This window comes from Vicia villosa, linkage group LG4 (genome assembly GCF_029867415.1).
Source record: "Vicia villosa cultivar HV-30 ecotype Madison, WI linkage group LG4, Vvil1.0, whole genome shotgun sequence".
NCBI classification, from domain to species: Eukaryota; Viridiplantae; Streptophyta; class Magnoliopsida; order Fabales; family Fabaceae; genus Vicia; species Vicia villosa.
Window position 1 is genome coordinate 23,397,935 of NC_081183.1, and position 5,535 is coordinate 23,403,469.

The 5,535-nt window shown below is 32.0% G+C and overlaps 1 long non-coding RNA gene across 1 annotated transcript; it reads left to right on the forward strand.

Moving 5' to 3' along the window:
• The first annotated feature begins 2,468 nt into the window (after positions 1-2,468).
• LOC131598970 (uncharacterized) lies at positions 2,469-3,075 on the forward strand. The gene is made up of 2 exons (XR_009282471.1): positions 2,469-2,576; positions 2,764-3,075. It is a non-coding gene; the product is annotated as an uncharacterized LOC131598970 (long non-coding RNA).
• The last annotated feature ends 2,460 nt before the right edge of the window (positions 3,076-5,535 follow it).

The window sequence follows — 5,535 nt, forward strand, 5'->3', positions numbered from 1 at the left end:
ATTCATTCTATGTGTAGAATAATACAAGATAGTGTTATATATACATGGATCTGGTAAGCAAATAATATGATGCCACCTGTGTAGGCAATCTAAACTAATTACATAAAGGAAAGTAACTAATCAAAATGCTACTATATACTCCAATACATATCTCTTATAAATCCAACATTTCACCCATTCACATACAATGTATATACATACATATATCACATATCCTTCCAAAATATTAGAATATTAGGTATATGAGTCATATCTCTTATAAATCCAACATTTCACTCATTCACATATAATGTAGGACTATATGTTAGAAGTTAGTAATTCATTGTTTCAGCAGGCAATTCCGTATTCGACATAGTTGTATTTGTAATAGTCGAATTAGGAGTAAGTTGTATTTGACGGAGTCAAATACAACATATGCGTTGTCGAAGGATAAGGATGTAGTAGATAGAGTCGAATACTGCATTGTGTAAATAATATATTTTTTGTTGCCCATAAATAAGTATGTTATGATGTAAAAAAAAAAAGAACTTCACATTAATAATCTCCCTCTTTCACAATTATTTCTCTCTTTTTTTTTTCTTCTTCTTCTTCTTCATCATCTTCTTCTATTTCTTAAAATTCAATTGTTACAACAAATTGGTATCAACGAGTCCGGTTGCAATTTAGAGAGAACCTCTAATAGAAAACATAAACACAACATCAACGCAATTTCCAGCGGATCTACTGGTTTTCAAAGGTGAAAACTACAAATAGTGGGTTGCACAGATGAAGGTCGTATTCAGATTTCAACATGTGGCTGAAATTGTTAGTGATGGAGTACTTGCGTTGAAAGTAAATGTAAATGATGTTCAAAAGACTACACACAAGGAACAAAGGAAAAAAGATAGAAAAACTCTGTTCTTGATTCATTAATGTAAGGATCCAAATGTTTCGAGAAGATCATTGAAGAAGAAACGTCCAAAGGAGTGTATGACAAGTTCAAGAAAGCAAAGCATTGTGGATTTGTCATCTTGTGAAGTAATACGTGGTTGCATCGTATGCAGCATGTTAAGCAGTATGGATAGAGATGTTTCTCAAAGAGCTCAAGTTTATAGAACCCAAGAAAATGAATTTTTGTGTCGATAACAAGTCAGTTATCGACCTAGCAAATCATCATGTGTATGATGGTCGAAGTAAATACATAAAGAGAAGATATCATTTTCTTAGTGATCAAGTAAATAGAGAAAAGTTTAAACTTGAGCATTGCAAGACAGAATGACAACTAACTGATATACTCTCCAAGCCATTGAAAAAAGTCAGGTTTGATGAGTTTAAGAGAAGCATCAGGATGAGAATACTTGAAGACATGAATTAAGGGTGTGCTAGAAGCTATTAATTTATTGTTTCAGCCAACAATGATGTATTCTATACAGTTGTACTTGTCATAATTTAAGTATGCTAAGTAGAAGTAAGTTGTACTCGACGGAGCCGAATACAACATATGTGTTGTCGAAGAGTAAGCATGTATTCGACCTAGTCGAATATTGAATTGTGTAAATAATATGTTATTGGTTGCGTATAAATAGGCGTGTTATGATGTAAACAAAAAAATAACTTCACATTAATAATTTCCGTCTTTCACAATTATTTCTCTTTTCTTCTTCTTCTTCTTCAATTTCTCGAAACCCTAATTATTCCAACATTAACCACTCACAAATGTACTTATCAATCTCCCCCCAAAAATGTGAGTCATCCAAATCTCATAACAAAATCCAACACAAGATCTCACTTCCTCCCTCACCAAGGCAAACCATGGTTTTGATGCGACTTTTAGGGGTGAAAGTTAAATGCAAGTGTGAGTGGTTGAGTTTCACATTGTTTAAGAATGGATGAAATGTTAGATTTATAAGAGACATGATTTATATACCTGTTGCCTTAAGGTATAATGTTGGATTCAAATATTAGTGGTTAAGTATCACATTATCTAAGAATGAGTGAAATGTTAAATTTATAAGAGAAATGACACATATATTGGGCGTCTTAAAATTTTGGATGAAGATGTGGTGTATGAGTGTATCATTCTCTTATAAATCTAGAGCATTAGACTTGTTATTGATCCTATTTTTCTGAAACTTCTCAACCATATTTATTTTTGCCTAAAAACACGTTATATTTGCAATAATAAAACTCAGTTTTTTCTCAATGTCAAAACATTATGAGTCTTCAAGTATTATTGAATAATAAAAAGAAAGTTTTTTATAGTTAAAAATTATATAAATGATCAAATTTTATTTATTTTGTAAGACAAAAATATGAGTTTTATAATGAATTCACACATGTAAGACAAAAATATGAGTAATATAAAATAAAATAAAAATCATGCAAAACAAAAAAAATCAATAAAGAAATGCAATAATAATATTATATTTTAGTCAAATCAAATCTTTTTCAAATAACTCCATTAATTTCCCTTTTTCATCTTATAAATAGCCTATTCCAATTTGTTACTTGTACCTATCAAAAAATAATGGCAACCCACATCAATTTTCTTCTTTTTATCTTTGCAATTATATGCATTGCTTCAACCATGGTTACAGGTAACAAACTAGTTCCCTAATCAACATTGTTATGTTCTCAATGGAATGATTACACAATGGTAGAACATGAGCATGAGCATGGTGCTTAAAATGCATGTGTTTGTTTTAATCTTTTATTTTTATGCAATATACACTATGTTTGAAATGCAAAATATTTATAATGGTGTTTATTATTTGATTGTATTAGAAGGAGGTTTGACAGGGAGAGGAAAATGTGTTATTATGGGAGCATGTCCGGATGGACAACAACAGTGTTACAACTATTGGAAGTCAAGAGGTTTCTCTAAAGGTGGCGAGTGTGTGAAAGATACAAACTTTTGTTGTTACACTACTTGAAGAGATTTATGTTTGATAATTGCACTTTTTCAATATGTTTATACAAGCTTATCTACAAAAAGTCTTTATGATTTTCATTAAAAATAAGATTAAAAGGTGTAATTTCAATTAAAAATAATAATACTATGATTGTAGTATAAATAAAAAGTTATATTTTAACATAGTAGTTGTGAATTCTCTAATAATAATAATGACAAAAATAATGACAATATTGTTTTTGGACACAATATAAACAAGAAACTATAACTTTGACTAATGATAATTGCAGGGACACAATATTGTTTATACTCACCACATATTCAATAAACCAATTTAATTACACAGTCAAATTTAAAATCTAACTACTTCGTGTTAATTTTCAAACTAACGAGTTAGCGTGCTTTTCCATCCAAAAGAAATTAACATATTTTTTTATTTATGTGAATATTTAAAAATTTGACAAAAAAAATTGAATGTATACTAGCAAAGATAATTAATATATTTTTCATGCTGACAACTCTAAGAATAGAAGTGTTAGAATTACACCAAAACTTGAAGAAATTTGAATCAATTTTGATGAACAAGAATCAATCACACTGATCGAATACGCCTCTTGTTTTTCACTCTTCATTCGAGTAAATCAACCACACATTGGTTGGAAGATGATTCATCTGCTCAACGATAATGAAAGAAGAAAAAAAAAAGATGAATTAGGGTATCAACAAAAAGATGAAGAAGAAAGAAATTCTACAAAGTTTTTTTATGCATCTTAATTGAGATTTTATTCAACTATGCAACTGCTTGTTACAAAGATAGGGGTTACTCCCCATTTATAGGTTGAGTTTTCTTGCTCACTAAGCAAACTCCAACTAACCTAGTTTAGTTAAACAACACAAAATAAAGCTAAGCCAAAATCTCTGTCGATGCACACTCATTTGACATTTCGGCAGCTCATTGCTTCTGTCGAGCAACATGATTTGACACAAGAAGTTACATTCTCAATACACCACCTATTTTATTGTATCTAAGTTATCTACATTCTCATAGACCTTAATTTCTTGAATACTTCAATCTGCACACCTTTCGTCATGATGTCTGCAATCTGATTCTCAATTATGCAGTGTTCCAAGTTGCTTCCCTTTTGCTACTTGCTCTCAAAGATAATGGAACCTCATTTCAATGTGTTTGCTTCTTCTATGTACTATCGAATTCTTCGCCGGATTGATAGCAGACATGTTGTCGATCTTCATAGTAATTGCTCCATGATTCTTCTTTGTAATATTTTCGACCAGATTTACCATCCATGTTGCTTGACATGCACAGAGAGAAACAACTACGTATTATGCTTTACACGACGACAATGCCACTACTGGTTCTTTTCATGAGTTCCAAGCAATTGGTGCACCACCTAATATAAACACATAACCAGCTACTGATTTTCTATTCTCAGCATCACTACACCAACTTGAGCCGGTGTACCCTACTAACTTGAATTCTTTTCCTTTATAAGTCGTAGGAAATAAAATTTCATAGTCGAAAGTTCCTTTGAGAGGCCTTAGTATCCTTTGAGTCGCTGCTGGATGTGATACCTTTAGCTTCTGCATGAATCTACTCACAATATCTACATTGTATGCTAGATCAAGCCTTGTGTGACAAAGGTATCTTAATGAACCAATAAGTCTTCTATATATGTTAGATCGACATCATCTTCATAAGAGTCTTTTAACAGTTGTAGTCTTGGTTCCGCAGGTGTCAAAGTCACATTGCAGCATTCCATCTCAAATCTTTTGAGTATTTCACTTGCATATCTTCTTTAATGCATCATCTAGCCTCTACTAATCTTGTAGAATTAGATACCAAGGAAGTATGAAAGGTTTCCCAGATTTGACATTTTAAATTCCTTGCTAAGACCGCCTTTGAAGTTTTCGATCTCTTTCTTGCAGCTACCTATTATTAACAAGTCATCGACATAAAGAGACAGTATAAGCAATTCACTCTTGCTTCTTTTTACATATCCTCCATGCTTAGTTGTGCACTTCACAAATTCCTTCTCCCTTAAAAAAACTATTTATCTTCTTATTCCGAGCTCTTCAAGCTTGTTTCAGTCCATATAGGGTTTTATGCAACCTGTATACATTGCTTTCTTGGCATTGTTTCACAAATCCAACTGGTTATACAACATAGACTTCTTCATCTAAACAATCATTCAAGAATTCACATTTCACATCCATATAACACATATTACATTTGTTCATATTTGCTCGACCAACAACCAACCTGATTGTTTTGTCTTAGCAACAGGTGCAAAAATTTTGTCGAAGTCGATTCCTTCTTTTTGAAGAAATCCTTTTGCCACAAGTTTTGCCTTGTGTCGAGTTACTTATCCTTTGGGATTGAACTGGACCTTGTATACCCACTTCACATTGACTTCCTGCTTGCCTTGAGGCAATTAGACAAGTGACCAAGTATTGTTGACTTCAATGGACTTTAGTTCTTCATTCATAGCTTTCATCCACTTTGAATCCTTTAATGCCTCAGTTGCATTAACTGGTTTAACATTTGCGTAGAAAGCATAGTGTACCAGCTTACCTTCATTATCAATTGCATCATCTGATGTAATCACATATTCCTGCAACCTTGCAGG